Source organism: Echinops telfairi, unplaced genomic scaffold, assembly GCF_000313985.2.
Source record: "Echinops telfairi isolate 266 unplaced genomic scaffold, ASM31398v2 ScPeMD7_7468;HRSCAF=8506_0, whole genome shotgun sequence".
Taxonomy (NCBI): Eukaryota; Metazoa; Chordata; class Mammalia; order Afrosoricida; family Tenrecidae; genus Echinops; species Echinops telfairi.
The window spans coordinates 60,850,630-60,860,706 of NW_022111369.1; positions in this window are offsets into that span (position 1 = coordinate 60,850,630).

Genomic DNA, 10,077 nt, shown 5'->3' on the forward strand with positions numbered 1-10,077 from the left:
TTGAGAACCACTGGTCTAGAATATCAATCTTCCTGTGTTATATTTCATTTTCGATGACTTCCAATTTTCCTAGATTCATACTTTGTACATTCCAAGTTCCAATTATTAACAGATATTTGCAGCTGTTTCTTCTCATTTTCAGTCATGTTCCATCAGCAAGTGAAGGTTCCAAAAGCTTTACTCCTGAAGGCTTTGCTTCATCAACATCGTGAGGGTCGAGCCTACTTCGAGAAAGTAGCTCTTCTTCGCTCATATTTTGAGCACCTTCCCACCTGAGGGGCCCGTCTTCTGAGATGATCGGCAACAGCCTGCTGATGTTTCCGAGGCTTTCCATGTCTGACAACGTGTCGCTGCTATCCGTAAGGTTTCAGCGGCTAATCCCGCAGGCGTGGCAAACCTATTCTTTCTTCATAGTCTGTTCTTAGCCTGAAACTTTTGCTGAAATCTGTGCATTTGGGGTATTCTAGTTCAAATATCAGTGATATAACTTCCAGCATCACAGCAACATAAAGCCACCAGAGGATGGCAAACTGACCGAGAGTGAGTGGAGGCTCTGCTCTATTTCAATGCAGTCACTATCTATCCATCCATAAACTTGAATAAATACATAATATATCTTTAATCTAATCTGAGAAAGACAATAGTTAATAGATAAATTCCAGAAACCTTAAAAGATTTTTATCCTGAAAGCATTAAGTCATTTAAAGGCATTAAATATGGAAATTACATAGATTTACAGTGGAGAGAGGGAATTATGGAGGAATAAGATTGGAAGTTTATAGGAATTGGTTACAAGATTATTGCATAAATTTCAATAAGAAATGATGAGGACTTGAACTGTTCATCAATTTTAACTCTCGAAGTGTACTATGCATTTGATATGGTCATTATACTGCATTTCACCTGCAGTTTTGCAGATGAAATTCTGTATTTACACCTAGAAATGACAACGTCTAGTGCATGATGAGATTTTTAGATATTGGAGTACATAGACATTTATTTCATTAACTTTAAATTCAGGCTATTCGGGGGCTTAAGTGGAGAGCAAATGTTTTGAGAATGATGAGGGCAATGAATGTACAAATGTGCTTTACACATTGATTGATGAATGTATGGATTGTGATAAGAGTCCTATGAGCCCCTAACAAAACGATTAAAAAAAATGCAGGCTATTCTAGTTGGATGACTGGAATACATAATTTATCTCTTTTTTTTACTAGCTTGTCACTGATTCCAATCACAAAGTGGCCTTATGATAGCATTGCCCAGAGTAGGTGCCTATTTCACGGGGTGTGTTTGATGTTAGTGGGTGTTGCTTGGAAAGGGTTTGTTACAAGGTTACTTGGGTTTGAGAAGTACCCAGCTAGCAAATGTGAATTCTTTACTGAAGTATGTTTTAAACCTCTATTGTGCTAACGTACACAGTGATCCTCTAAGAGCGAGGCCATGTAGTAATTCCCAGACTTACTTGAGTATGGCATAGTTTGTTCCCCTTGAAGCATAGCTCAATATATCTCAAAACACTTTTGGGAACATCAAAGAATGTTTTTGTGTTCTCAGTAATGTCATGTTATTGTCATTCACTTTCAATAGCTTAATGGTTCTGCAAGGTTCTTTTACAAACAAAATAATTTCCTGGTGGGGACTTTTAACATATAATTCAAGGAGTATAAATAAGGGGTGTGGTAAACCTTGGGCACCATAACAACACTCAGAGTAGCAATTAACTCTGGCCCTTTCATTATAGGAGTCTACCTTCTGTCGTTTTAATATTTGTGCAAGTGTCTCTCTACTCTCCCAATCCACCTTTACAAGCAGTCCCCGGGTTACCAACGTCTGACTTAAGGGCAACGGACTTAAGGACAATTCCTTCTTGCCATCCATTCTATATTATGTAGATCTTACCTCGCTTAGAAACAAATAAACCAGTAATTTCTTCAACACAATTACCTTCACTGCTATACGTAATGATTTTAAATTGTTGAAAGGCTTTTCTTCCATGACTCTAAGACCTAATAAGAACCAAATGTCATCCGTTGTGACTTACCTACAGATTTGGCTTACACCCACACTCAGGACCAGATCTTGGTTGTAACCTGGGGACTGGTTTCATTACGTGCTCTATGAATAGAAAACTGCCAGAGTCTACACTGTAGTCCCCATTACCTACAGAGTAGCCATTATAGCTGTACCAATGACTCTTCATTGCATAATCCGAAACTGTTTTTAAAGCTTGCAGTAAAAATGTACATAGCACTATCACCCTTAATCTAAGTAAATCAAGGTTATATTTAGTAAAGGTAAAGCAATGTTTATTTTTAGTTATTAAAGATATTTAGCTATAAAAAGATATATACCAAGAATTAGCATTTCTTGTAAACCATGCTTTCAGTCACTGGATAGAATGTAGGCCAAGAAGCATCTATTCCATAATATCATTGTGATCACATTCCAAATTCAGATTGGTGCAAAGGAATCTTTCCCTCCGTGCTTCTGAATTCTCCAGATTAAAAAAAAAATTCCAACCTGGCCTATCTTTGCCCTCTACACTCTGCTCAAAATAAACTTCTAAATTAAACCTTTGTGAATAAGGTTTTTGTTATTGCCAACACCTGGGCAACTTACGGGTCATTTGCAGAGAATCCCACTTAATGAGAAGAGTACTTCCCGGCCTTGCAGGAGTGATCGTGGTCACGGCACAGTTGTTTGTACCAGGCCAGTCTTTGTCTTTAACTGCGATCTTTTCCCCCTTTCTCCTCCCTCAAACTTCTGACAACTTTAAAAAAATCTTTTAGCAAGATGTTGGCCTTTTACTTTATTTTTCCATTTAGGATTTACTATTTGAAAGTGAGAAAGACTTTGGCCAGAGAGGTTGACTTTGGTACGCTGGTTTTTGTTTTGTTTTCCCCCACTGATTTTTGGGGGTTTTTATTCCCCTTGAAAATGCCTCAGAAACACTGAAACAGGGTACACTTTGCCAAACCTTAGGGCAGGATGCTTGATTTAATGAACTAATATTTCATTTCAATTTTTCTTTTACGTTCCTGAGGGAAGGGCACTACAGAAGAAAGCAAGTCTGAAAGAGGGCATCCACGTGAAGTATAAAATAGTAACTCTGAATGCAGACTGATTCTTGGTTTTGAAATCCCAAATTTTCTAATTAGGATTATACTTTCAAATAGGTTACTGGGTTGCACTTTCCTTTCATTAAACCTAACAGAGACTAAAATTTCACAGGCCAAAAGGGGCACTGTGAGTACTAACTGAGCATAATTTCACTATTTGAATATTTGTTCATTGGATAAGTGAGATTTAGATACAAATAGGTAATTTATTTTTGTGAAGTATGTACAAATTACAGTTTAGTTATGTTGCTAAAGATGGAACAGTGAGTTTTTTAATATAGATAATGCACTGCATCACATTCATCATATCCAAGTCACCAGATCTGAAAACCCAGAGATCACTTTAAATTGTCCTAAATGCTCATCTTAAAATTTTGGTCATTAGATTAGAAACAAACAACTATATCAATGTGAACAAGGGGGCTTTCAGTGGGTAACCAAAGCCCATCTATAGACAACTGGATATCCCCCGCCCCCCATAGAAGGGTTATAAGAAAGGAATGATTCAAACAGGTGCAGTATAGCACTGACGAAACATACACCATTCTTCTAGTTCCTGAACACTTCTTCCCCCGACTACCATGACGCAGTTCTACTTACAAATCTGGCTAGACTGGATAACTAAGAGCTCTCCACACATGGAATTCAGGACAGATAAACCCTCGGGAACAGTAGTGGGAGCAGCGATATCATGAGGGTAGGGGGATGATTGGGGAGGGGAAAGGGAAAAAAGGGGAATCCATCACAAGGTTGGTTATATAGCCCCCCCCCACAAAGGGGATGGATAACAGAAATGTGGGTAAAGGGAGACAATGGACAGTTTAAGATATGAAATAATAGTAACAATATATAATTGATCAAGGATTCATAAGGGTTGGAGGGTGGGCGTAAGAGGGGGAAAAGGAGCTTATACCAAGGGCTCAAGTGGAAAATGTTTTGGAAATGATGATGGCAATGTATGTACAAATATGCTTGATAAAGTTGATGTATGGAATGTTGTGAGAGCCCCAATGAAGTGATTTTTAAAAATTTAGTCGTTATCCATTCATGATTTAGTATGATAAGGGTATGCTCAAGCACAACAGTGGTACGTTCAGAGGGTGAGTAAAAACCGCTGTCATCCAGTTCATTTCAGCTCACAAAGATCCAATAGGGGTGAGATAATAAATACAGATCGAACGACTCTTCCTGTGTTCATATTCTAATTGAGGAGGTGCTGGAGAACTAAACTCATACAGTCATTTTTCTAATGCAACCCGTAGAAAGGCACCAAGATTCCTGTACAGCACGTGATGAAAACAGGAATTGCTGCTGCTAAGTCAGAAGGCGGCTTTGAGAAGAGAAAGCATGTGAGTAAGGCCATTCCTTGGTAGGCTCTTCACTGTGGGTGTGAATTTCAGAAATCCACAGATGACACCTTCCCCAACAGAAATGCCAGTACAAAAGCGAGACTTTTTCTCCCACGATTCTGAACAAATGTTTTCTGAGGCTCTACATAGCCTGGTGTAGATCAGTTCGTGGTGGTGGTGGTAGGTGCGCTAGCTGCTGTTCCATTGTCCAATGCTATGCACAACAGAAGGAAGCACTGTCCAGTCCTGTGCCATCCTTACAAGTGTTCTTGTGTTTGCGCCCACTGTTGCAGCCACTTTGTCACGCCATGTCCCTGAGTGCCATCTTCTTTCGCTGCCCCTCCACTTTACCAAGCCTGCTGTCCTTCTCCAGGGCCTGGTCTCTCCTGACAAAACGTGCAATGTAAGATTAAGTCTTTCCATTCTGGCCTCTAAGAAGCACTCTGGCCATATTTCATTTGAGAGGGTTCAGTTTGTCATTTTAGCCGACCGTGAACTCTCAATATTCTTCTTTGGCACCACAATTCAAATGCCTGCTTTAATCTTTAATCTTCTCTATTTAATGTCCAATTTTCACATGCATTTGAGGCAATAAAAAATGCTCAGGTAAAGCACACCTTAGTTCTCAAAGTAACATCCCTGCTTTTCAGTAGCCTAAAGTGGTCTGGTGCAGCAGATTTACCCACATGCAACTCATCTTTTGATCTCCTGACTGCTGCTTCCATGAGCATTGATTGTGGATCCAAGCAAGACAAAATTCTTAACAACTTCATCCTTTTCATCATTTATCATGATGTTACCCACTGCACCAGTTTTGAGGTAACTGGTCTTTACATCCATACTAAAAGCGACAATCTGACCTTCATCAGCAAATGCTTCAAAAAGTCCTCCTCACTTTCAGCAAGCAAGGTGTGTCACCTACAAAGCACAGGTTGTTAATAAGCCTTATTCCAATCTTGATGTTTCAGTCTTCTCTATATAATCCATCTTCTCTGGTTATTTTCTCAGCAATTATTAAAGAAGTATCTGTGAGAATCAGACCAGCCAGGTCTAATCCTTGACTGCTCTAATTAAATGTAACATTGACTGAGAATAGACGAGGAGAGATTTTCCAGAGTAACAGAGTACTGGGAACAGATGAAAACGGAGTGGATGCTGAAAGGTGTTTCCTCAAAAGAGATGTCTACCATACTAAAAGATTCAAGCATAGATTGCTGATGGAATATAAACATTCATTAAGCAACAGGGAACTCATGAACTATAATCTCTGTTTTTTTCCTCCCATTTCTAACACTTCCTATCAAAAGTTAAAGTTTCAAACAAATGTATTACACTGACCCTAAATATGTCAATGGAAAAGGAAATCAGGGTTTCAATGGACAGGCCCCAGGCACACACTTATTTGTGTATGCAACTTAGTTCCCTTGTCCTTTCATTGTTTACATCATTAAAATATCCTCTAAGAAACACTAACTACCAGTGGGATTTATTTTGTTGCTTAAACGTGGTACAATGAAGATCCTAATATTACTCCATGACTGTAACATATGAGTTAAACAAGTGGGTAAGAATAGCTCATTCTCACTAAGAAATCCAGTAAATAGGAGAGACAGGTAAAGAAAATGTTTCAGTCAATGAAAAAGGAGTTATAAAGGATGTTATGCCACCCAAAAATAAGAACTACCTTTCCCATCCAAAGATGCTACAAAAAGTTTACTGGAGTAATTGAAGCATAAGCTCTCAAAGAGGCTCAGTCACATAAAAACAAAATAGGGTGGAAGGTATAGTGAGGGCTGTTCTCTATCTCTTTGAAATTTAGTTTTCAGACACTTCCCCTTTCAAAGTATCCTTAAAACCCCAACATACATAAATCAAGAGTATCCTTCAGTGTCAAATTTATAATGGCATATGTAATAGTGGTACATAAGCATCATACTAGAATAATACTCCTGTTTTTTGCCAATGTTATTATATATTTTCATCTTGATTGAACCTCATATTATAAACATCATAATACTTTGTTTTTAATGCTATTATGAAATAATATCAGATAAGCCTCAGAGACTTCTTTGAGAACAAATGAAGGCAATTTGTGAGATTGGAGTAAGCACAAAATAATCAGTTAGCACAGTTAGGATCTAATTGTGTTCAGAATTACTCATCTCTAAGTTGGGCTAGCTTCTTCATTTCTTTCAGCGTTTATGATATTGCCAAATATAGTTTGCAGAGTTTATGATGTTGCCTCACACCACATAAGACTTGATAGTTTACATTGGTGACCCAGAAAGGATCAAACTAGAACAATCAAGTCTTTCTTAATAAGTGCATCCTTCATAAAGACTTGTTTATCACCGAGCGAAAATGTGTCACATACGTTGCAAAAGTTCCGCGTAGGGACCTCATGTTCAAAGAGTATGTTCTGCTTCTGTCTCTTCTTAATGGATGCAGAATCCCCCTTTTCAGTTTCCAACAAGGCTCACTTCAAATGCAGTGGAAAGGCCCATACACATCTAGTTTCGTGGTCACACTAGTCATTTGGTGGAGTTACAAAGACTGTCTAGAAGAGTCATAATTCCCCATATTGTTTAATGTCTTTTTGTAGTCAATTAAACCAAGTAAAAATCTAACTGGTAATCTCTGCTCTCTGCCAAGATCCATCTGGCATCAGTGATGATATTTTTTATTCCAAATCTTCTGAATCTGGCTTGAATTTTTGGCAGTTCACTGTTGTTCTACAACTGCAACTGTTTTCTAATTATCTTCAGTAAAATTTTAGTTGCATATAATATTAATGGCGCTGTTCTATAATTTCCTAGCCTGATGGGACATCTGTCTTTTAAAATGTGCACATATAGTGATCCCTTGCAATCAGTTGCCCAGATAATTGTCTACAAAAATGTCCGACACAGAACAGTGAGTTCTTGCAGTCTTGTGTTCATTTGTGGGAGAATTTCAATTGGTTTTCCCTTAATTTCTGCATCATTGTTTGCACTAATGCCTTCAGTGCAACTTGGAATTCTCCCTTAAGGACCATTGCTTTCTGATCATTTGCTACCTTCTGCAATACTTGAATATTGACCAATTCTTTGGGGAAAAGTAGCTAAGTATATTTCTTTCATATTCTTTTGATGCTTCTTGCATAGTTCAAATTGTTGCCCATGTGCTGTTATTAGGTGCCATCCATTGGGTTCTAACATATCACCTTTCATGTATAATAGAACAGACTGCAGCCCAATCCTTTCTTCCATTGTCTGCAAGATGATTTAACTTCAAAATACTTGGATATTAATAGTATAGTATATATACATGAGTATAAACTGACTTCTATCTACAGATTATGAGTTGATAGTGTTTGTAGCATACCAACCAAGAATTATGTTCTCCTGATCCCAGTCATGTGAAAAGATTTTGTGTCAACTTAACTGGACCGAGATTCTCAGTAGTTTGTCACTAACACCCTATAACCTCCCATGCTCTGACCTAACACAATGTAATCAAAGCCAGTCAGTTGTAAGCTTCCATAATAAGATAAAATTAGGGTGGAATGCAACACTCTTATTGAGAAAAAACCCTGATAATATTAAGAGGAACGTCCTCAGGGTTGTGGCATAATCCCTATAAAAGACCATTGTAGAAAAGCTTGCTTTGATTTTTGCTCATTCTGGATCCTGCATCTGCCTCATCAACTTCTGGTTCTTTGGACTTGAGCCAATGGCATGCCATACTACCTGCTGATCCTGGGTGTCATCAAAGGCCTACCCTCTCACTTGCCAACCTTGGATTCATGTGACCAAATGACCTAGGATTTATGCAACTCTGCAGTTACCCATCTCTTGTCTGCCTTTCGGATCTTGTCTTCCTTCAGGACCAGCACCTCAAGAGTCAGGAGATGCCTTCAGCTTAACATCTGACCCACAGACCTACCAAGGCTGGGCCATGAATAAGGAAGACTACAGAAGAACTGGTGCTGGTGAAGAATATTGCATGTATCATGGACTCTCTTAAGGATAAACTTCTGTCTTGGGCAAAGTAAAACCAGAATGCTCCTTAAGAAGGGAAGAAAGCAAGACTTTGATACATTTTGGATATTTTATCAGAACAGATCGGCCCCTGAAAAGGACACCATGCTTGGTAAAGTAGAGGGTCAAAGAAATGAAAACGGGAAGACCCTCAATGAGATCAACTGATGTAATCGTTTCCAACAATGGCCTCCAGCGTAACAATAGTTGTGAATAAGGCACAATCCCGGGCCCTGTTTTGGTCTGTTCTGTATAGGGTTGCTATCAGTCCCAACTGACTAGATGGCACTGAATGCACACATATGATCAGTAATCCACACTCAAATTATTTGTATGTACCTAACATATAACTAGAGAAATATAAAGCTGAAGGTTTCGTCATTTGTTTAAGATATGTTAGAAATAAATATATTTTTTCATTGTGAGATGATAGGTATTCAGGCTATGCAGTTGACTACAAATATTTATAGAGTCCAAGGCCCTTGTGTGAAAGTAATATAGAAAAATGACACACTAAGCAGCCTAATAGAGCCCTGGTAGCATAATGGGCTATGCAGTGAGGTACACACACAGGTAAGTGGTTTGGACTCACGGGCCACTCTTCAGGAAAAAAGTGAGGCTTTCTCCTCTTGTGAAGATTGAAAGTCTCAGAAACCCAAAGGAGCAGTTCTATTTGGTCCTATCAAATCATTCTAAGTTGGTCCCAACTACTACATGGACACCTGCCCCCCTCCCCCAGAAGTATTTATTTCAGAGAATGGCATTGAATCTGCAGCTCTAGGAGAGACACATATCTGACTGAAGCACACGGGGGCAGATGAAGGGGAGGAAGAGAGAGTGGAGCACATCCTGGCCCACCAGGCCTTGAGGACGATGCTCCCGACTGGAGCAGCCAGTCCACAGAGAGAACCACATGGCCGGCCCCACTATGAGACATGACGTCCCTCACTGACCCATAGCCCTACAGGGGACAACACCGGAGACACGGTGTGGGAATTGTACCCGATCTGATCCTGCCACACTGAGGCAAAACACTAAGGGGGTGCAACAGAACAGCAAGGGAACGGAGCAGTGAGGTCCCCAGGGAATGCTGAAGGTGGACCTTGGGGCCAGGGTGTGGGGCCCCAACAGACTGGACTGGAAAACACTCCAAAAGGCCAACAAACAGTCCTTGAACTAACTCTAAGCTTTTCTTTCTTGTGTTGTGTTTTGGGTTTTTTTGTCATTAGTTTGTTGTTGTTGTTTTGTTTTATATTGTTGCTTAGTTTTGCTCTGTCTTGTTTTTGTGCATGTTATTATCTCCGCAGGCCTGTCTGAATGAGATAGGCTAGATGAACAATCTGGAGGAGAAAACAACGGGAGTGACAGTTCTGGTGGGGACATGAGAGATGGGGTGATGGGGGGAAAGGTAGTGGTGCTAACAAACCCAGGGACAAGGGAACAACAAGTGATCCAAATCGGTAGTGAGGAGGGTGAAGGAGGCCTGGTAGGGTGTGATCAAGGGTAATGTAACCAAGAGGAATTACTGAAACCCAAATGAAGACTGAGCATGATAGTAGGACAAGAGGAAAGTCAAAGGAAATA